At 49.4% G+C, this 23,752-nt stretch overlaps 1 long non-coding RNA gene across 3 annotated transcripts; it reads left to right on the plus strand.

Moving 5' to 3' along the window:
• The first annotated feature begins 39 nt into the window (after window positions 1-39).
• Window positions 40-20,445, plus strand: LOC147571945 (uncharacterized). 3 transcript variants are annotated; one of them, XR_015247054.1, is made up of 6 exons: window positions 40-916; window positions 3,485-3,710; window positions 4,629-4,918; window positions 8,415-8,573; window positions 13,654-13,773; window positions 18,834-20,445. It is a non-coding gene; the product is annotated as an uncharacterized LOC147571945 (long non-coding RNA). The 3 variants fall into 3 exon arrangements; XR_015247056.1 differs by having other exon boundaries at window positions 8,415-8,569; XR_015247055.1 differs by lacking the exon at window positions 18,834-20,445 and adding an exon at window positions 18,389-18,808.
• Window positions 20,446-23,752: the final 3,307 nt, after the last annotated feature.

Raw genomic sequence — 23,752 nt, forward strand, 5'->3', positions numbered from 1 at the left:
CCCTCTCTCCCTCTCTCCCTCTCTCCCCCCTTCCCCCAACTCAGGTATCTCAACACCAGTCAGTCATTACATTCTGAGATTTTTAAAGTAGTTCTCCAAACGATGGCCTTCTCCATCCCTTGGACCTCTGACCTCCTTTGGAGTCTTATGATCTCTTGGCTTGGTGACTACTGGTGGCCTCCTAAAAAGTCTCTGCTCCCTCTCTTGTCCACCTCAAGTTTGTCCTCCACGTGATAGCCAGAGTGATCTATCTAAATCCAGAGCTAGCCACGTGACTCCCCTGTTTGAGCTCCTTAACCTAGAGGGTGAGCTATGGGACTGGCAGCCCACATTTCTTGTTACCAAATAAAATTCTGCGGGGACCTGGCCCCTACCCACAACCCCTTCGCTGCAACCTGATTTTTGTCTGTTTGTCTGTCTGTTTTTGCTTCTGGCACTCCCTCTTCCTGCGTGGCTTTCTTCTCCCCCTACCACTGTACCCCAACCTGGCCGTTACCAGTTTACCTTTAAAAATCGAATGAGGCTTCACGTCCTCAAGGCTGCCCTCCCTAAGCCTTTCCTGACATTTCATGAGGGGTTGAGGATCCCTCCTGAGTGTTTCCATAATGCCCTGAGCATATCTCTATGATCACCACACACAACCCACTGTTTGAGGAGTATCTGTTCAGGTGCCTATCTCTCCTACTATCTACACATTCTTGAAAAGCAGGGATAAGACAAGGCATACATACAGTAGGTGCTTAATAAACGGTGGGGTTTTTTTTTTTTTTGAATGGTCACTGACTTTGGTAAATCATGTAACATCTTCTGGGTTTCAGCTTCCTCACTGCAAAAAGGAGATAGGTCGACCTCTCCCGTGTTGTGCAATTAAGTGAGATGATATAAATGGAACGCTTTGCATGGTGTCTGGCACGTGGTAAGTACTCAATTAAAAGGCACTTTCCTCACCGCACCTCACAGTGCGTTTCCTCTACTGGAGTGTAAGCTGTATGAGAAAATGAGGCCAGGCCTATATTATTAATTGCTAAATCTTGTGCAGGTGGCAGGTGCTCAATCAATATTTTTAGGATAAATGAGTAATCATTATCTGCTTATCTGACCCTGCATTTGTGCCTTCAATGAACTTAATGTTTTGTTTCCTTTTCCCATTAAAAAAAAACCAAAAAAACCCCCACCATCTTCAATTTCTTTAGTAGGCACGGTTTCCTGTTGCAAACCAGCCAAGGCTTGGGGAAGAAGAGTCACCCCACCCAGGCCCACGCCACAGTCCGGGCTTTTGCGAGCCACGCTGTAGCCCTGGGCAGGGTGACTGCAGATGCCCTGGGGAGGGGCACTGACACCCCTTCACCTGCTGACTCGCTTGGAGCACATGCTGGCTCACTGACGCCTACTGGCCCATTTAATACCCCTAACAGTTGTGGGTGGGAGGTACCCTCCTCCCGCTGTATCAGGCAGGCTCCCAGAAGGGACAGGTTAGCGTTCTCAAGCCGGGGAACTGAGAAGAGTTTAATGAAAGGAATTTTGTAAAAGGGTGAGCAGGGTTTAAGGAGTCGGCAGGGAATAGGGTAAGCACCCCAGGGCTGGCGGCGGCAGAGTCCTTATCACCCCCCAAAATAAGAGGAGCAGCCAACCCACAGCATCCCAGGAGGGAGGGAGCCAGGACCATAAATACCCTGGCCTCTGCTTCTGCCTGCAGGGTGGGTGGTGGCGGGGGAGGGGGGGGTGATCCCCGGTGCCAAATGCACCCTGGCCGGTCAGAGGGGTGGGCTTTCCAGGCCACGGGTAGGATGAGAAGAGTCAGGAGTGACCATTGTAACTAGGCTAGCCAGCACTACGTGAGGCAACCCCTGCTGTCTAGCTTTTCCAAACGTTTTTTTTTTTTTTTTTTTATTTATTTTTGGGACAGAGAGAGACAGAGCATGAACGGGGGAGGGGCAGAGAGAGAGAGAGACACAGAATCGGAAACAGGCTCCAGGCTCCGAGCCATCAGCCCAGAGCCCGACGCGGGGCTCGAACTCACGGACCGCGAGATCGTGACCTGGCTGAAGTCGGACGCTTAACCGACTGCGCCACCCAGGCGCCCCCCTGCTGTCTAGCTTTTAACCTGCCCACTCTGCTCCTCTGTCTCTGTGACAGCGGCATGTGACTCCATTTGTCTGGCCTCCCATGCCCACTAATTGTGGTTCCATTGAGACTAGGGCAGACGGCAGCACTCTGGGCTGTTCTGGAAGCTTCCGCGAGGACCCTAAGAGATAGTCATGTCAGCATGGGACAAATGGGGAACTCCCAGATGAGGAAGGAAGGCAGTCCAGTCTTTATAAACACATACACATACCACACACACACACACACACACACACACACCCCATGCTGCTCTGTGAATATACACATGCACACACACACCCAGGCTGCTTTGTGAACACACCCACATACATACACACACCGCCCCCATGCTGTTCTGTGAACCCCCAGGAAACCACCTGGTAACTCAACTCCAGGAGCATGGAGAATGCATCAGTGGACCCACCCCAGCACAGGCCCCTGTGGCTGTTAAGATCCTGGCTTGGGAATCAGACTCCCCGGGACTTGAATCCTGACTCTACCACCAGCTATGTGAATTTGGGCCTCATTTGTGAAACGGAAACCGTCATACCAGTAGGGGTGTTGTTAGGATTTAAATGCAACAGGCAATTTGCTTTGCACTCATTAAATGTTATCTACAAACCCCATCACGGTCATTTCTGTAGCTTTGCACTACTGTCACTTTCGACCTAATTGCTGACTCATTCCAACTTTCAGAACCCTTTAAGAATGAATACTTCTACAACTAAGGAAAAGAATGATGATATCTGGTAGGGAATTTTCAAGCATGACTGTGACACAAACCCAGTGGGCCTGGCCACGCAAATATTACCGTGCCTCTTTTAAAGATGGAGAGAGCAACTAGCATCCAAGGAGACTAAGTGACTGGTTCAAGGTCACACAGGCAGTAACTGGCTGAGTCAGGGGCATCCCACTAAGGAGGCAGCACCTGCCAGCCGGCGTCCGCGGAGGCAGGTCTTCGCCCCCCAGAAGGGGCCGCCCTGCGCTCCCACGTTGGCTGTGGGAGGCCGGATCACTTAACAATATGTGTTTCCCCAAACTGTCATTATGTCCTTGTCGGCAACAAGGAATATGTGAGCCACTTCCTCCAGCTGTGCCTGTGAGCAGGGGAGTGGCGAGGGCCCGCGGTCGGGTTGGCCTGTCCTCCGCGCACCGCCCTGCGGTCTTCCAGGCCCCAGACCGCCTCTCGGGGCTTCTGGCTGCCGGCAGCGTGTCGGCTTCCCCGGGGCTGTCGCTGTGGTCAGGGACAGTGAGAGGAACCTGGCCCAAGGCTCCGCGTACTGGAGGTGGACGCCTGACAGCGAGAAGCCCATGTCTGAAAGCACGGCGTGCATTAGCATCCTCTCCTTCAGAGAGAGCTATTTTTGTCTTTCATCTCCAGAAACCGCGTTCCAAGATCAGGGAGGCAAGTGTCAGAAGGAGAAAACGGCCAGCGTCTCGAGCTCAGAAGAGAACAAGCCCCTGCTATTTCCTCCACGACAACGACGGCAACAGTTGCCCCGGCCGCGACGGAGCTGGCTTCCCCTGCCCTTGGGTACCACACGACGTCCCGCACCCCCGTCATCTTTCTGTGGGATTTCTCTCCACACGCTCCACGGAGGAGCCGGGTTCGTTGCCATGGTTACTAGCAAGTCACGTGGCAGCCTGGCTACCTAGCGGTGTAGGAGAACAGTGGGAGCCGAGGAGCCGGGGGGGGGGGGGAGGTGGGGGGAAGCATCCCTCCCCCACATCGGTGGCTTTTTCTTAGCCGACCCGCACGGCCCCAGAAGTCTTCCTCATTTCTGACCTGCCCAGCTCTGGGGTGAAGGGCCAGCCTTTCTTTGAGCAGCAGTATTTCCCTTTCATAATGGGATCAGCACAAGCCTCCTTCAAGGGCTTCTCCTTCTGGTCCAGGAGCCCCTCTGCCCCTCCCCAACGCCTCCTTTCCCTGACTCCTCACTCACACACACACACACACACACACACACACACGGGTGCTGTAATTAAATAGCTGTGTTGAGTGGGAACAGGTGGAGCATGCAGCCTACACCCCTTGAATAAGCTCTTTTTAAAAAAATCTGAGGATGGCATGAGTCAGGGAATTTCGAAGCCGTGATACAATCAGGACAGCGATGCCTCCAGGGGGTGGTGGCAGGGAGCATGGACTCACCCGGATCGTCCACATACCAGGCAGGGTCTGCTTTCCCAGCCACGGCCGTGAAGGGGGTCCGCAGAGCCTCAGACTTGGAGTCATGGAAGTGGGTGTATTCCGCCAGTCTCTGCCGTGGCGGGGCAGTCCTGGCGCCTGGCCATTGCCTTCCGGGGCAGAGGAGGTCTGGGGCCTGGAGGAAGCTCTCCAAAAACAAAGCTCTCTGCCTCCTCCCCCCACCCCCTCCTTCCCCACAGAACCAGGCCACGTTAGCAAGTTAGCGCGAGCCCGTGCTCTGAGAAGTTGGTCAGTGAGTGGGTGCACCTTAGCAACAGCACGGGCTGCGAGCGCACGTCTTTCTTTCCCTGACTCAGGTCACGGTTGCCTACTTCTTTAGGTTCAGGTTACATCGCATCTTGTCAATTCCACCAGACTGGCTGGCGTGCTTTCTTTCCCCGAGGCAAAAACAAAGTCTAGATGATGGAAACAGACCCGGAAGAGTTGGCAGGCAGCAAAAGGCAGGGCCTGGGAGGGATGCTGGCCCAACCGTGCTAGGTTGGTTCCGAGGACTCACTTCGGGACCCCTGCCTCAAAGAGCAAAGTGTATTCCGGGAGAAGAAGCAGACAGCTTCCCGCACGTCACTAACCTTACGGAGCACTGCAGGGCAAAGACCGAGGAGACCAAAAGTAAGGGGGCAGGGATGCAGCCCAAAGGGGTGTGAGACTCTATCCAATGGGGCACAAAATGCAGAACGTTTTTTTTTTTTAATCTGCTTTGGTACATGTATCATAACATACATAATTATGTCCAGTAGGATCAGTTTGGGCTGAGATTAAGAAAGAAGAGCATAGCCAAAACGACAGGAGCTTCAGCAAGAGACAAGTTAATTTGCCCCTCAGGTAAATGGACTCCGGAGGCAGGCCGCTCGGCTGGTGAGCTGTCTTTCCTGGTTGCTCCAACATTCTCAACAGGCAGCTGCCACTTCACTATCCAAGGCTGTTGCTCATGGCCAAGCCGTCCTGTTCACATTCTAGGCGGCAAGGAGAAAGAAAGGAAGAATCACATGTGCCTCCCGTGAGGACACTTCCTGGAAACTGTACTGTCCGCATTTAGCATTTACCTAGCATTTTGTCACATGACTTTGCGAGCTGCAAAGGATCCTACGAAACGTCATCTATTAGGGAATGCTAAACGTGCCTATCGGGGAATGCTATTGAAGGAAGCATGGACAGTGGGGTGCCACCCGCACGCGTGTATACTTACAAAAAATAAATGCACCTGTTAGGGGCCTAATCAAAACTGTGGCCTTTAGGGTACAGTTCAAAGACCTCTGCTATGGATTATATACCCTAGAAGTACATATAACTGATTGAAGGAAGGAGTGAGGGATTTTTTTTCCCCACCACCTTGCATCCATCCATCCTTCTCCTGGTAAAGGGGTAAGGTGAGTTTTGTGTGTGGGCTCATCTCTCCCCCATTCTCAGCCATGCCGTTGTGAGGGGACCCTAATTCGCCTTGGCTCACCAACTTCTCCCACACCCTTGGCCAATAGGATTGGTGCGGGTTGCTGAGAGTCAGGTCCAAGATTTACATTCAGCTCCTAGAAGGGGCACAGTGGACATAAAGCTCTCAGCCCATGAAGTCTGGAGCCACCCAAACCCCCCTACCACCCGGATAGGAGAGCACAGCCCTCATCTAGAGGAGAGGGGAGAAGCCACACCGAAAGGACCAGGTCTTGGCGACCCCGTTTTAGCTCCGTATCAAACTGCATCGAAACACAGCATCACTTGTGGTGAGGAGCCGTATTGGACCAGGTGCATGAGGTCAACCCCTACAACTGGCAGAGTAACCAGGTGGAAAGAGCCTGGGACAGGTGACTTCCTGGAGCAGAGCCACAGTCTCTGGCTGGGTGTTGATGTGAAAGAGAAGTCAATTTCCATCTTGTTAAAGCGATTGTTTACGTAAGAGTCATTGTTTTAGTGGCTAGACTATAACCTAACGGTACACATATATTATTTCATTTAATTTCTTTTTAATGATCTTTTTGCGTTGCCCAAGGTCTTACAAGCAAGTGGGTGCAGGGCAAGAATTTGGGCCCAGGACTGGCTGACTCAGTATTCTCTGCTCTTGCGGGCCCTCGGCTAACTCTCTTCCCTCCATGCTGGGTGGGGTCACACCCTTTACTCTCTGCTGTCGTGTCTCTTTGCATGTGGCCGCTTTGGAGCCAGAAGCTGTGCGGTTCCCACTTGCATTGCCCCGGTCAGGCTGGGCCCTGGTGCTCCATAGCTGTTGATCCAATAAATAATAAATGGTGTTACTGAACTTCAGAACAGATCTAGCAGGCTGTTAGAGGATCAAATGAGATCATATTTGAGAAGAGGTTTTGAAAACTACACAGCGGTTATAGTTAGCCCTTTTGTTAGGAAATCCCCCGTATTAGGGGCAGGAATGTGGCTGTTTCTGGCTCTGCCTTTTGGTGCCTTCCTCTGAGAGACAGGCCTTGGGGTCGTGTTACTCTTAAGAGTCAGAGGGCACCTTTGAGATCACTCAGATGCACCTCCTGGTGCCCTCCCACCCCCCACCCCCACATCAGGTGCACTTGTCCTCCTTGATGGCTTCACCAAGGGGTCAATTGGTCAGTGACCCTCCCAACAGCTGGGCACCATGGGCAAAATATGACTCGGCAGTGTAGGTTTGGGGACAAGTTCTGTTCCGCTCCCCAGATAGATCCATGAGTTCTCTCCTTTTTGCCTCTGCACGTGTGCTTTCCTCCCTAATAGTCCGAAATCCTCTTTCTTTTCTGTTTTTTTTTAAAGTTTATTTATTTATTTTGAGAGAGAGTGCAGGAGGGGCAGAGAGAGAGGGGGAGATGGAGAATCCCAAGCAGGCTCCACACCGTCAGTGCAGAGCCCGACACGGGGCTCCAACTCGTGAATTGTACGATCACGACCCGAGCCAAAATCTTCTGAGCCATCCAGACACCCCCGGAGTCCTCTTTCAAGTTCAGGTTCAAAGTCACCTGCCCTGTAGAAGTCTTCCAAGTTTGGCAGGGGCATTTAGGTGGTCTCCTCTCTTTCTTGCTGTGTCATTTTGTACTTAACTCTATTATAAGACATATCAAATTACATTTTTATTTGTGCTTTTTTATAAACCCACTTCCTCACCCCTCCAAACTATCACCATCACCCTTCTTACATGAGATTTTCAAGGACAGAGACTTGTCTTACTCTCTTGAATCTCCAGCACCTACCTCAGTACCTGGCACCTGTTGATAATTTAATGAAGGGATGAGTGAGTAAACACGTGAGCAGGGGCTGAAAACTTGGTCCCTGGCGTGAGACAAACTCATGTCCAAATCCCCTTGACGAATCATACTCATCCACTCATTCAAATTTTTAGTGAGTACGTATTATATTCCAGCCACCCTGCTCGACATTACCATAGGGCAATCGGGAGGGATGGGGTCTCTGCCTCACAAGCTGAGGGAATGGTAGAGACTTAAAAGAAAAAAGCCCATCAGTAAGTAAACAAGTCTCTAATATGTCCTCCGAAGGCAATGAACGGGGGGAGTGTGACAGTGGACCTGAAGTTGGGGTGGACTACTTTGAGTGACGAGCGGGCAGGGAAAGCCTTGCTCGGAGCATCCGAGTGAGTCCCCAAGAGTGGGAATGAGATGGCCTTTTGGAGGGCCAGGGGGAAAATGAGGAACAGCCACCAACAGAAAAAAGGTTCTTCTCTCTCTAAGGCTTAGTTTCCTCATCTAGACAGTGAGATAATAATAGCATCCGCTACATGGTTTTTGAGAAGCTTAAATGCATTGAAACACAGCATCCAGCCAGGCACACAGGAAGCACTCTGTGTGTTTTAACTCTTATTGTCAGTTATGGGTCATGCGACAGAAAGGAAACGAGGGTGAGGCCATGTGGCCCTCTGTAATTGCCACTTCCTTTTCCAAGGTTCCAAGCCATCTGTTAAATCGCCCACGTAAGAATGTTCCTGGGGAATTAGAAAAAAAAAAAAAAAGAACGTTCCCGGGCAACAACGTCCATCTCTCTGGTCTACGGTCTCTAGAACCTCTTTCAAATGCGTGTACATTCCTCAGGTTGGCAGAGAAAATAAACCAAATGGAAACTTCGAAGGTACTTATTGCTACTGTGTTCTTTCTCCGTCGTTTCCCCATAGTCTCTGGACACCCCATGTTCTGGCTGGCGGCACACCATCTGGTTAGCCAAGGACCTTCTTAAGCCAGGCCCCTGAAACTGAGCGTGGAACTTCCAGCAAGCTCTGGCCGAGCCGGGACCTGGCCTGAGGCCTGCAGACCCAGCACAGCCTCACACGTAGGTAATAAGTTAGTAGCAGAGGCAAGTGTATCGCCTCCCCCTTAGAACAACCAGATTCACCTCCAGCCTCCTAAGTTCTAGCAGGTGAGACAAGTTTTGCCCTGTGACTCCACAACCATGGCCGTCTTTCAAGGAATTTCAAGACACTCACAAGGCTAGTCTTCCCTACTGGGCAGACGGGAGGATCTTGGCGTTTGTAACAGCAGCAAAGAGAAGCATTCTGGGAATCTCAGAGGCAAAAGGCGTCCCTGCAGTTCAAATTGTTCTGAACCCGTGGTTTCTCTGATGAGGGGTGCGTGCGTGCGTGTGTGTCGTGTATGCACGCACATACGTGTGCGTGCAAGAGAGGACAAAGAGTGCTGGCTCCATGCTCTAAAGCCACTGACTCTTGTAGATACGGTTATTTCACGTATACACGTTTTCAAGGCTGCCCTTAAATGGTAACATCAGCAGAAAGATGCCAAAGAGTGTGGCGGTACAAGGGCTTAATTACAGGGACCTTTGTCCAACGAACATGCCAATAATTTGCCTAGCTGAATGATTCAGCAGTAATCCTGCCAGGTTCCCAAAAAAAGCCCATATCTGGGATGACGTAATGTCTCTCCAGCCCGATGCAGCCATCTCCCCACACCCACCGTCACACATTTACCGTCTCTTCTTAGGAGCCACATTTCCATCTGTGAGCTCTTCACTTGCCATCTGCATTGTGACAAATATGTATTTTATTATTTAAATGGTATTACAATGTACAGTGTTGCTAATCTAGCCCTTCATGTTTAGAAAGGCAGTAGAAAAATGAAAACCGAAAAAAATCCTAGCCCCTGGTGAGTTCTATGTCGGCAGCTCATGCCTGCAGAATGCCTCCCAGTATCTCAGGTTGGATATTTGATCTGTGCATCCCATGAATATTTATACTTTGGGGCAAAGTGATTGGTTTAATTTGTCACTGGAAATTGAGGTGACAGTCTCGATTTGCGAAGCGGTACACGTGGCAGGGACTGTGAAGGGAATGAGACTCTGGTCCTACCCCAATGCACTCTGTATGGAGCTGGAAGACACTTTTGCTTGACTACCTCAAATCCGTCAATCTCCCCCTTCTTCCTGACCGGACAGGTGCTCGGGGAAGGTGTTCTTCTCCTCATCTAAACTAATTTTGGTTTTCCTTGCCACTCCCGGCTAGACACTGCATTCATTTTATTTCAGTTTATTTCAACGAGGAATTAAAGGAGTCCTGCTGTGCGTGATGCGGGGAAGGTGGTTCTGAGAAAGATTTCTTTCCTGATAAAAAAAAGATCCAAAGAATAAGTAGCTCCCTTTTTTGACCTCTGGATGTTGTTATGATGCAAGGAACTCCTGCAGCCATCCTGCAGACGTGAGGGGAGGTAGCTGGAAGGATGACAGAGATGGCGAAAATCTGAGTCCTCGATTGTTGATAAGTCGATGATAAACCAACCCAGAGCTGCCTCCACTTTTAGACATCTCATTATATAAGATAATAAATCCTTTGTTATTTAATTTTTTTTTTCAATGTTTATTTATTTTTGGGACAGAGAGAGACAGAGCATGAACGGGGGAGGGGCAGAGAGAGAGGGAGACACAGAATCAGAAACAGGCTCCAGGCTCTGAGCCATCAGCCCAGAGCCCGACGCGGGGCTCGAACTCACGGACAACGAGATCGTGACCTGGCTGAAGTCAGACGCTTAACCGACTGCGCCACCCAGGCGCCCCAATCCTTTGTTATTTAAACTGGTTGGTTCAAGGCTTTCTGTTCCATAGAAGCTGAAAATGTCTTAACTATGTGAGGCAGTGACTTTCAAGCTTTTTGGTCATAAACCAAAGTGAGAAATATGTTTATGTGTAATGCACTCTAAAATGTTCCATTTTTTTTTTCTACTTAATCTTTAAAAATTCAAGTCATGACCCAACACAGTGATTTCAAAACTCACTAGTGGGTCATGATCCACATTTCTGAGAACATTACAGTCACAGGGCACATAAGCTAGTGTGATATAATGAAAGCATAATGTGGTTAAGTGTCATAAAAGACATACTAACACAGTGCTGATCACTTTGAACTTGGGGAAACAGGGAAGCTTTCGCAGGAGGGCTAGACCTTGAAAAATACCTATGTTTGGGGGTTCAAGGAATGACATGAGAAAAGACGAGATGGTGAGAAGGGCAGACACCCTCCAGCACCAGTGTGTAAATGTGGGCAGAGGTTGATGTATGTGATTTGGAGAGTAGTGAGAAGTAAGGTCTGATTCTAGTTAGAGAATGTGCAGCCTTGAATGGCAAGCAGATGAGAGGCCGGATGAAGGCGTTCAGAAAGGGCCAGGACTAAGGAAGTCTAAAATGCTGGCAGTTGCAGCCTGGGTTGGGTCTGTGTCATAGCAGAAGCTCAAACTGGTGGCGTTTAAAGCTTGAGGCAAGTGACAAGGGCCTCCGCTCTGGAAGGTGAGCCCCCGCTCTGTCCCTTCATTCTGCCTATACTCACTAAAAACCCATCTTACGTGCTCTGCCTGTGAGCTGCTTTCGGCGATGGGCAAACAGCGAGCTGGCCTTTCTAAGAATTCAGCCTGGCATCCCCCACGTGAAACCGACAGTGCCGATATTGTGATTCTTCTAAAGAAAACCAACAGGGTGAGAAAGAGTGGCCGGTTTTCCATTTCAGAAAGGCCAGCAACCCCCAACTTCTCATTGTTCTTCTTGCACCCACCTACTTGCCTTCTCATTAGTTCGTTCACATTTTGTTACATCTCGCCCCAGAAGTTGGGCTGAGCCTTGCTACTTGGCACCTCTAGTGGGAAAAAAAAAAATCAGTGGAGGAGGATTTGAAATTGTTGGTTAAATTGGATGTTTGTGCTATCTGTGGATTTTAATTACCCATGTCATTCCTTCTCTACTCTCTCCCTGAAAATCAAGAGTTGATTCTCATGATGGAAATTAATCAGAACTAGTCTGTGACTTCTCTTTTATTATACCCACAGACCTAAGGGATGGGCAAATCAGAGAGGAATTTTACCAGAAACCCAAATACTGGAGAATAGAACCAGATTATAATAAATCTAAAGCAGAGGCAAGTTTATTCTTATCCTCCCCCTTTAAATTAGCGACTGTTTTTTAATGTGTAAATCGAAATGATCAGATTTCTGGAGCCTTGTTTCTGCCTTGACATTTAACACTGTTCGTGATTTGGGCAAAGGTCCCTACATTTCTGCCCCAACTGGCTCCAGACAGAAAATCACAAATAATACATATCCTTTGGGAGCACAAAGCAAGTTCATTGCTTCATTTGGAGTGAAGGACATTTCCACGATGAAAAGCACCAGCTTAACCGCATTTGACCCCAGAGCATATGAAATTAAGTGATGAGTTAGCATGATTACATTGGTTAATTATCTCATCAATATCTTCTTCAAGTGGTTTATTCGGGCTTTTCTTTGTAGAACTTTTCAACGCCTCATGTGTTGGAACTTCAGAATGGAGTTCACACAGTGAATAAGTGTGTGAAGGAAAGAGTAGAGAGGTGGGTGCTTTCTTCTCAAGTCCAAAGCCACACTATCCATTTCTTCCCAGTCCTGCTTGTGCTCCTGGCTTTCCTGCTTGGGTGCTGACACCCCCCATCTTCCAGGGACCTAGTCCCTTTGTGTCATCCCCAGTGCTGCCGCTCCTCACTGCCACGTGCAGCTGATCACCAGATTCTTGAACTTGAACTTGTCTGCCTCCCCTCTGTTTCCGCTGCTCTCACACTGAATTCAAGGGCTCAGCGCTGCAATCTGCACTGAACGACTGGGCCAGCTTCTTGGAGTGGCCTTTCTGCTCCATTCCTCTCCCGTCTCAGTCAACCCCTTACTTGGCTACTGGAGTGACGTCCTAAATCCCAGCTTCAAACCGGCCACTCACTCCCTTGCACCACGTTCCTCAGTGACTCCCCATCCAAATCCAAACTTATTAACACAACATTCAAGACCCTTCAATACTGAGCCCCAGCACCTCATCGCAGGGTTTTCTCCCACGATGCCTGGTTCACGGACCAGAGTGAAGGGTAGGGTAGAACCTCCTTGTATGTCACCGTGAAGAATTGATCATATTGTATTACAATTCCTCAGAGTCTGAAACACCTTCTAGACCTTCAAGAGGGCAGGGGCTGAGTTTTCACTATCAGTGTCTACCATTGTGCCAGGCACATGATCTGTATACAATAAATATTAGTTGAATGAATGCAGATGTAATAAATACCTCAGAGTTTCTCGTTTGAAATGGAATTTGCTTACCAATACCTAATATAGCCTTTTAACTTTCTACTAACATACGTATTCAGGATGCACAAAACAGTAAGCGTTCATAATCCCACCATAAGTTAAGACAATTGGAAAATCCACTGCCTGAATTTGGAGGAAATTTAGGGTAATTCTAAGTCTTATACGGCCGACTTGAGACTCAAAGTCGGGCACAGGACCTACTCCATGATGTCAAGCGATGTAGGCCTATAATGCCAAAGAAGGAAGCTGGACATTTTATTTCTCTCTAGATTTTTGTCCTTTGGCCTAGAGGCCCAAGGTCTGGCTTGCCCAAAACGTCAAGAATCCATTCTTCAATTACTCAGGTTCTTTGCTTCAAGACAGAACTTCATTCTTTTCTTCCCAAGCTTACTAACAGTAAGCTCTCGCTTTCTGCATTTATTTAGACACTGCAAGTCCCAGTTTAATAAATATATTCCCAGAAAACAGTAAGTGGAAAGTTGTGTACATGTATACGTGATGGCAGCGGGTGGGTGGGCATAGTTTATGGCAGTTGTGCCCTGGGAGAGTGTAGTCCAGCACATGGGGTACCTTTGGGGATGACAGATACAGGAAGAGTTCTGGTAACAGTACATCCTGGGGACTATGGTTGTATGTGTGTGTGTGTGTGTGTGTGTGTGTGTGCGCGCGCACACATTTCATGTATTCAGAATGTCGACAAACCAGATACTAGATGCAGGAGAACATTCTGACTCAACCTTATGAAGCAGGACTAAAGGAGTAACTACTTTCTGGATATTAGAAATTGCACCTAGCTGTGCACATTATACTTTCTTTCAGTTGAAGACCCGAGGAATGGATTCCACCAACATCCAGACGGGCAGTGAGGGGTGCCAAGAGGAAGCCACACTGCATCTTTTGGCAATCAGTAGACCCGGACAGATCACTCTTCGTCGCAGGGTAAGTTCTAGAATACTTCATATAAAGGAAACGCACCGTTATCCTGAAATCTCGAGGAAGGGCAAAGTATTTCTGAAAACAATGTACTGCGGGAACCAGAAGAGAATTTTAGAAAACTGTGTTTGCATCTTTGTGAGGACAGAAGAGGACATGGCCTTTTAAAGCGGAAGTTGATGAGGAAAGAGCAGGTTTAAACGACATGAGGACAAAGTTAAACCAAGGACCGCCGTGGGAAGGCTGAAAACGCAAGGTCACATGGTGAATGTGACGAGAGCAAAGTTAGCAGTGGTCAGAGAGCACCTACTGGTTCCTGCAGTTACCGAGGGAGAAACAAAGGCTCTGCAATGAGCAGAGGCTTCTCTCAAGGCTCCGGTTACCAGGTCACCATATCCACGAAGCTTTGCCCAACAGCTATGTGTTCAGTAACGCGTTGAGTGCCTCCTAGGTGGTAACAGCCTGGGTGCTATAGGCCATGATAAGATGGTGGTCAGATGGACACAGTGCTCGCCTTCCTCAGGGGTCCCTTCTGCACCTTTGGCCTGGCCCATCTTTGGCACCTTTAACATTCCATTGTTTGGGACCGCAGACATAGCCGCCCCCCTCCCCCAGGAAGTACACTCTCAAGGACAGGATTTCTCCAACAACAGCAGCTCAGAATCAAGCCCTCGAGAATCCTCTGGTGTTGGCTTTCTGACCACACCCCCTAAGGCCTCCCGGGAGTCCAAAGTCCACTGTTATTGCGGATCTGGAATTACCTGGTATTTCCTATGCACGTTTATTTTCCTTGTGGACATTTATTCAAAAATGATCTCTAATAACTTACTTTAATAGCCTTTTCCCTGACTTTAAAGGCAACACAAACCCCTTTGATATATAAAAAAGCACAAAGAAACAAAAGATGTTCTCTATAAGCGGTAGCTGCTGAGGCCCACCCCACTCCATTTTGACCTCAGCCACACCGATCCTGAGCACTCGGAACAGTGCTTGACATGGAATAGACACTCAGTAATCAGTATGTGTCAAATGGACGGTCAAGAGCAAGTCCCATGGTCGCCATGCTGGGCCGCACATCAGGCTGAGGGAAGGCGCTGTCCTGGTAATCGCAAGCACCCCTCAGCCACGCTTTCTGGCCTCTCGGTGGTGGCTGCTGTAGCCCCGGGGAGCTAGAACCATATCTCCACTCTCAGGACTGCCAGCACCCCTGGGCCTGTGGCCCCCAGGCACCTTGTATAGCTGGAGTGGTCCTAGGCCCTCAGGTCTGTGGGGAACATAAACCATCTTCGAGCTTAAGGGTCCTGGTTTTCCAGGGGCACCTGGGTGGCTCAGTCAGTTGGGCGTCAGATCTCAGCTCAGGTCATGATCTCATGGTTTGTGAGTTCCAGCCCCACGTCGGGCTCTGTGCTGACAGCTCGGAGCCCGGAGCCTGCTTCGGATTCTGTGTCTCCCTCTCTCTCTGTACCTCCCCAACTCCACTTTGTCTCTCTCTCTCAAAAATAAATAAACATTAAAAAAAAATTAAAAAACAAAGAGTCCTGGTTTTCTGGAGTTCTCCATGCATGATGCTGAACCCTGCACCCTTTAGAAATGGAAAGAAAGGACCCCTCCCCCACAGTCTTTTCTCATAAAGGTGGAAAGCTGATGGCCTTACCGACCTATGACTTGGGTTCATGAAATTTTTAATGCTTTTAATATTTCTTTAGGTTTACTTATTTTTGAGAGAGAGAGAGAGAGTGTGTGAGTGAGTAGAGGAGGGGCAGGGAGAGAGACAGAGAGAGAGAGAGAGAGAGAGAGAGAGAGAGAGAGAGAATCTCAAGCAGGCTCCAAGCTGTCAGCACAGAGCCTGATGCAGGGCTGGAACCCACAAATCATGAGATCATGACCTGAGCTGAAATTGAGTCAGGTGCTTAACCGAGTGAGCCGCCCAGATACCCCACGTGCTTTTAATATTTTGATTGGTTTTCATGTGTTGGTGCTTGTTTTAAATGCTCTCCCACCGCCCACTTAACTGTGGTTTCGCCTGAGGAGCTTGCTCTGTTTCACTTGTTTAAAAATGAATTAATCAATGAATTTTTGAGAGACAGAGGGAGAGGGAGACACAGAATCCAAAGCAGGCTCCAGGCTCCAGGCTCCGAGCCGTCAGCACAGAGCCCAACGCGGGGCTGAAACCCACAAATGGTGAGATCATGACTTGAGCCGAAGTAAGATGCTTAACCAACTGGGCCGCCCAGGTGCCCCTCTGCTTCACTTTTAAGGTGCAAAAGCAGAATGATTTATTTGGAAGGAACCTGAGCAGGAAGTCCTGCCCACAGCAGGACACAAACCCCTCGGCCTTCCTGTCTCCTCAGTGAGTACAGCGGGACTTCCCTGATGGCACCTCTGGGGGATGAGTCCCTGAGTGGGAGCTTGTGTGAGGTTGGCTCCCTCTCCTACCCCCAGGGAAGGACTGGGCCCAGAGACTGCACCCTGACGTTGGGAGAGAAGTCTAAAGCTGTGAGGGACACACAGGTACCCAGTGGAAGCCCCACCACGGGGAGGGACTCGTGGAAAGGTAGGTAGCTGTCTCCGTGGCCCCCAATCCCAGCCCCCAAACAGGGTGGTTCCCTTTACTTGGCTCTTCCTCGCTAGGCCCCGTGTGACATTTCATTAGCTTACAGGTTGCGCAGCCAGCACAAGCTAGGAAGCCACCCAGAAAGGCGTTCAAGGTGACAGTGCCCAGCAGCGGGCTTATTCCCCCTGCCCCGCACCGCCCTCCCCCCGCCCCCCGCCAGCATTGCCAATCCCAGAATGCCACTTGGTCACCACACCCAGAACCCATCAGTTTGGCAGCCCTGGACTGATGTCCAAACTCATAGGAAATGATGCATCAATCAGATTGTCAGTGTATCTGTCCTGACCGAGGGTGCTCCTTTTCGGGGACCCTAGTCACCAGCATGGGGAGCCACCCCCTGCCAATTCTTCCCAGTATCCAAGCAGCCAGGAGGCCACATCGGTCATCAGGGGGTTGCTGGGTGACGCTGGAGTAGAGGGCAGGACAAGTAGGTTTGGTCAGTGGGACAGCGTTCTTCCTGCTCCGCGGCCCAGCCCCACTTCTTTCTTCCCAAAGGAACCTCGCTTTGTCCAGGTTCCACCCTCCTCTGTGGAGGCCCGGGTGTCAAGGAGGCGAGTCCCATTCTTGGTGCCACAGGTGCATATTGACCGCTCTGAATAGCGGCTCTCATTCTGTTAGATCCAACAACCCTCTTTTTACGGCAAATGTTTTTACAGCTTCCTCTGTACTACACGGAAATGAAATCTATAGATAATATAGTCTATCTATACGTATAACTTCCAAAAATTCACTAACCATATTACAAAGTGTTATGCCTTAAATGTGTCCCCCCCAAATTCATAGGTTGAAGTCCTAACCCCAAATGTGATGGTGTTAGGAAGTGGGGCCTTGGGGAGGTAATTGGCCGTGAGGGTGGAGCTCTCTGGGATGGGATTAGTGCCCCTCGAAAAGACCCCCGAGAGTTCACTGTCCCTCTCTGCGTTATAAGGGTACAAAGAAAAAATGACCATCCACCCTCATCAGAACCTGATCATGCTGCCTCCCGAATCTTGGATTTCTAGTCTCCAGAACGGGGAGAAATCAGTTTCTCTTGTTGATAAGCCAACTGCCTGATCTAAGTTGCCAAGTAGAATTTAAAAGGAAAATAATTGGAGCTGGGGGTGCCTGGGTGGTTCAGTCAGTTGAGCGTCCGACTCTCGATTTTGGCTCAGGTCATGATTTCACAGTTTGTGGGATCGAGCCCAGTGTTGGGCTCTGGGCTGACAGCATGCAGCCTGCTTGGGATTCGCTCCCTCTCTCTCTCTCTCCCTCTCTCCCTCTACCCCTCCCCCATTCACTCTTGCACTCTCTCAAAGTAAATACATTTTAAAAAATCAAGAAAGAAAAGGAAAATAATCGGGCCACCTGGGTGGCTCTGTTGGTGAAGCGTCTGACTCTTGATTTCAGCTCAGGTCGTGATCTCACGGCTCGTGAGATTGGGCCCCGAGACCGGCAGTGCGCTAACAGCTCAGAGCCCGCTTGGGATTCTCTCTTTCCCTCTCTCCCTGCTTCTCTCCCTCCCTCCCAAAATACATTAACAAGCACTTAAAAAAAATAAGAGGAAAATAATTGAGAATAAAATAGGACGTATGTCAACATGCAAGTGCTGGGCAGGACCACGCTAGAAGAAATGCATTACGACGTTCCAGGTGCTAGGGTCCCTCCCCAGAATCCTTCTGGGCTGGCAGCTCCCCGTGCAGGCCCACACAGGCTTGTTGTAGTGGAGACTCGAATTCCATGAATGGCGTTGGCATTGCTCATGTGATTTTTCTAAGGCAGCGAACGACTCCTGGAAAAGTTCTGAACAAAACCGAGCACGGTATTCCTTTGACGTACGCGGTCGTTGCTCTCCTGGAAAATACGAGGTATTTTTAAAATGCTTTGGGTGCATAGATAAAAGAGAAGTAGGTTTTAGCTCAGATGATTTTGAACAGGTTTCCCCCCCCCCGCCCCCCCCCGTGGGAACGTTCAATGAGATGTTCAGAAATCACGTAGCTCACAAGCATGGGCTTGTCTCACACACTGCAGGGAGTTCACCACCCCTGGCCTTTCCGGCTCGACGCGCTAACGGTCATGGCCCTCCCTGAATCCTCCTGACCACCGAAAATGCACCCCTCCCGGCTGCTTCAGCACCCTGGCTGAGAGCCGCAGACCCAGCACGTCCTGATGCCCCCTCCATTCCCCTTCCCCGTGACGAAGCGGGAGACGAATTCGACTGGAGGCCTCTGGCGCGAGGTGTTTCTGCCCAATGAAAAGAGACAGCGGAGCCCAAGTAGCAGATCTCGCTGCCCGCGAGAATGCCAAGGTCCAAGCCAGGCTCAGGAAATAAAAAGGAAGGTTTGGCATCATGGAGAAGATGACTCCAATATGCTCTAGGAGGAGTCTGATATTCACTCTTCCTATGGGCAAAGGTGCTTTTTTAAAGGAGTCTGATCTTAAAAAGCTACCTCCTCTTTCCACCCATTTACCATAGTTCAACAGGCAAGTTACGGGCTGAGGAAACCATGTCTGCGGGCCTGCAACCATCGGCGAGTTTGAGGACGGCCGGCCTGAGGAAGAGGCCATCACGGCGAGCGGAGGGGACAGGTGGCGAGAACTGGGGTGTCCGGTGGCTCAGAATGAGCCCCTCGGTCAGCCAACCTCCGTTCTGCCCCATCTCCGTTCCTTCGATATGTTAAATAATTGTGCAAGCCGGTGCAGTTGGGCCTTTTCTCTTACGACAACCAAAAGCGTCTTCCTGATAAGTGTTCATATTCTGGCTGTTGGGAGGTCCCCTTTCTGGGCTTTATGTAGAGAATCTGCCCCCTTTCTTGGTTCTACCTTGAAGTGTGGTGGTTAAGGAAGTCTCTGGGTTCACATTCCATCTCTGTTTTTATAGGCTGTGTCCATTTAGGCAAATCACTTCATCTTTTGAGGTCTCATTTCCTCATCTGTCAAATGGGGGCCATAATAGTTTTCTGACTCTGGGGACATGGGGATTAAATTAAATGAGTTAATGTAAGAAAAGCATTGCAAACTGCCTCACACATCCTTGATGTTGAATGGTGCTAGTTGTGATTAGAGTCTTTTTAGTTTTTTGCTTGGATCTCTCTCGGCCGAGAACGCTAGAAATTCAATTCCAACTAATCCAAGCAAACAAAGAAAAGTCATTGGCAGCCGCGGGCCCCGAGATGGGGTACCGAATCAGGAAGAGCTGTTGAGTCAAGCCCCTGAGGATGGGATGGGGAGCTTCTAGATGAGAGGTTGTGGCTTCTGGCTCCCTGTAAGAACCACCCAGAGGGTTTTGTTTTTTTTTTTTAAAGTCTCCGAGGCCCAGGCTGCACTCAGACCAATTAACTAAAAATTTCTGGGGTCGGACCCAGACATCAGCGGATGTAAAGCTCAGGGGATCCCAGCGTGCAGACGAGGCTGAGAACCGCTGCGCAGATGATCTCTTCATCAGACTTGCTTCTCTCTGCCGGGTTCCATTCTACAGAAAGCTCGTCCCGCCATGGCCTCAGATGTCTACCCTCCTATCATAGTCTCGATAGAAAAAAAAAGAAGCAATTAACAAAGCATCTTTCGGTATCTGCATTCTGCATGTCAGAGGATTTGTCCTGCTTCATCCGTCTCCTGCTGGTCCTCTTTTCTTTCTTTCTTTCTTTCTTTTTATTTATTTATTTATTTATTTATTTATTTATTTTTGAGAGAGAGAAAGATCAGGGGAGCGGCAGAGGGAGGGAGGGAGAGACAGAGAGAGAGAGAGAGAGAGAGAGAGAGAGAGAATCTCCAGCTGTCAGCTCAGAGCCCAATTCCAGGCTCGAACTCACACAATGTGAGATCATGACCTTAGCTGAAAACAAGAGTCCGATGATTAACCGACGGAGCCACCCAGGCGCCCCCTCACCCCTATCCCTGGTCGTCCTTCTTATTCTGATCACGGTTGCGGAGGGCTGGGGTACAAGCCACTCCAGTGCCCGGGAATCTTGATCGACAACACACCAGACGCATTTGGGATGAGACAGCAATTCCCTCAAAGATCTGAGAGGATCGACCAGGGGAAAATTGTATGTATCATCTAATTAAATAAAACTGGTTACACGTCATCTTGGTTGATACAATTAATTGTCAGCATGTTTTGCTTCAGCCATTTTCCCTAATGGATAGGATTTGGGCTTGATGGGGTCTTTTCTTCAGGTGTCTTAGCCACCGCAAGTGACAGGTTATTGCATCGCTGGGACAATGCCTGGCTGGTCTCTTGGCTGCCTGGACGGGGATTACAGGTTCTTCATTCCCTGGAGCTGCTTATTCACTGACTCTTTGTCCCGCCCACAGATGACTGATCTCATAGGTCACCTCTTGAATTCACTCCAGGATAATCTTCTAACAACACTGTCACCCGTAGGTACTGACTACACGGTATTTCGATTCAAACTGAAACCCAAATTTCCATTTCCTCCAACTTTTGACCTCTCTTTTCCTTTACTCACTTATCTTCAGGTTGAGGAGCTCTTGTGGGAAGGCGCTTTTTTTTAAATGTTTTATTTATTTTTGAGACAGGGACAGACAGAGCATGAGCAGGGGAGGAGCAGAGAGAAGAGAGAGAGAGAGAGACACAGAATCCGAAGCGGGCTCCAGGCTCTGAGCTGTCAGCACAGAGCCCGAAGCGGGGCCCGAACTCACAAACCGTGAGATCATGACCTGAGCCGAAGTCGGACGCTCAACCGACTGAGCCACCCAGGCGCCCCCACTTTTTTTTTTTTTGAAACGAAAGATGATTGGAGGGACACATGGAATCCTCACTGGTGCTTATCCACTTGTTCTGAATAGCACTTACCATATTCCCTTTTCTAAACTGGACATCATTGGGAACAACAGAACACGTTCCCAGCCTTCCAGAAAGCGGAGGTTTTTTTTTTTTTTTTTTTAATCAGCCTGGGCGTGGTGTATCTGAGGAGAGAAAGCACAGTAAATACCTGTACATAATTAGCATCAGTGCCGACCTAATCAAACATCCCCAGCCATGCCTATCTGCATCCCCGAGGGTCTCCAGCGACTGTGGTTGATTTCTGCCGCCCTGCTGTTGCACATTTGCTGAATTCAGCTTTCCTTTAGGTTTCACAAGGTTTTGGTTACACACCGAGCTGTTAATTTTGATAGCCGTGTTTCCCAACCAGCTAAAGTCCTTGCTGCAACGTGACAGATGGACGACGGAGAAATGGCTGCAAGGTGGATGCAAGGGGAGTGATGGACAGAGGGCCTTTGCCATTGTGCGCTGCCTCTGGGGGCTTTTCTTATAAAGGAAATCTTGATCTCTTGGTTCTTAAGTAGACACCTCACTACTTAGTATGTAGATACGTGTTACGAAACCGTTCTCTTCCTGTTCTCACTGGCAGAGTTTCAGATGAAGTGAAAAGGGCCCCCCAAAGGGCTTTGCTCCACCACTAGATGGAGGAGCACCTTCACCCCTGCAGCCCTGGAGACAAGGGCCCAGGGAACAGGAAAAAGATTTGCTGCTACCCTCCCCCCCCCCCCCCGGGTTCCTCCCAGCACCGGGCAGGAAGCCACCTGCCGCAGCAGCAACGGTCACCGGTGGGGTCACACTCATCGTGCGCTTTACATTTTGAGATCTGATTCCTGCGTGAAGCCACAGCATCCTCTTTGGTGTTCTTTGAAAGTTCTGTGTTTTTCCAGCCGTTCCACAAACCTTTGTCGGCCAGGACAGCCTTGCACATGGCTTTCCAAAATTACCAAGGCCATCGACATTCTTTCCACCCACAGTATCCGCACTGACCCCTCCACCATTTGTTCATGCAAATCCTTCCCCTTCGAACCAGTGTTGTCTCACTTCCGCGTATCACAAAGGCTGTGCGCACCACTCAGAGCACGAGTGGCACTGGAAAGGGGTCACCGGGCGCAGCCAGGATTAGTTTTCTCTATTCTTGAGTTTCATATAAATAGAATCACACAATATGTCCTTTTTTGCGTGTGGCTGCTTTTGATCAATACGTCGTCGGTGAGATTCAGCCATGTGAAGCCGAATCCTATCCCATTATATAAATAGACCACAATTTGTCAGTTCCCTTCTTGATGGACATTTGGGTTATTTCCGGTTTTTGACTATTATAAATAGGCTGCTATGAACATTTTTGTCCAAGGCAATTTATGGATGTATGTACTATACTGCTTTCTCTTGTATATATACACAGGGGTAGATTTGCTGGTCCTTGTCAGTGTGTGCTTAGCTTCATTAGAGACCTCCAGCTTTCCAAAGAGGTTGTTTTCTTATGTTTAATCTTTGCAACAACCGTAAGCGTTCGTCAGTCAGTTCACCGTTGCTTATTGAGCACCTACTATGTGGCAAGCACTGTTCTAGATGCTGGGATATAGCTACGAGTGGACAGACAAGGTCTCTGTCATCGAGGCACGTTCTCGCGGGGTGGGCGTAGTCAGGCAATGTAACAGAAAAAAAAAACAAAAAAGGGTAATATGCTGCAGGCAGTGTTCTAGGCCCTCGAAACGTAGCAGTGACCAAAATAGATGAACAGACTGCTGTCACAGAACAAGAAGAAAAGAGCAGGCAGGAGGGTCTGGAGGAGAAAGCAGAGGCCAGGTTAAGGAGGACCGGATAGATCATGGAAATGATTTTATCCCGAAGCAGTGGAAAGTCGCAGAAGGGCTGTAAGCAGAGACATGAAATGATCTAATTGACAGGGATGGGGTCGAGGAGATTCACTAGAAGGCTGTGTGATCCAGGCAGACTCTGGGCCAAAACTCTGTCTGCGACGGTGGAAGCCGTGACAATGACCAGAATTCAGGATACACTTGGGAGGTTGTGCCGATAGAACTTAATGAACGATTCGTTATGGGGTGAGCGAAAAGAGGAATACAATTTAGATTCTAGATTCTTAGCCTGAGAAACGGGGTGGGTGGTGGTACCATGCCCCGAGACTGGGAGCACCGGGGAAGGAAGGAACTTGACGAAGAATAGCAAGAGTTCCATTTTGCTAAATTCGAGATGCAGACGAACGTGGGAGTGGAAACGTTCAAGAGGCAGGAGTTCGCGGGAAATAGTCTGAAGACCTACCTTTGAGAACCATCAATGTGTAGATGACTTTCAAAGGCCCAAGGCTGAATGACAGCACCTGGGAGGAGAGTATAGGCCACGAAGGAGCCGGCGGAAGAGTCTTGGAATATACTGAGAATGTCCAGTTCCATTTTACAGATGGGGAAACCAAGGCTCAGAGGAGAGAAGCAAATTGCCCGAGGTCACACGGTGTGACAAAGTTGGTCTTATTTTAGAGTCTGCGTACTTACCCACTTCCCTTTAATGCCTGAGGTTTCTCACTTCTGCCACTTAGATGCCACATGACCGAACGTGAATTAGCCTTTCAGCGCCCCCGTTAGCTCGTC

Source organism: Puma concolor, chromosome F2 (assembly GCF_028749965.1).
Source record: "Puma concolor isolate L17-30 chromosome F2, mPumCon1.1.hap2, whole genome shotgun sequence".
Classification (NCBI taxonomy): Eukaryota; Metazoa; Chordata; class Mammalia; order Carnivora; family Felidae; genus Puma; species Puma concolor.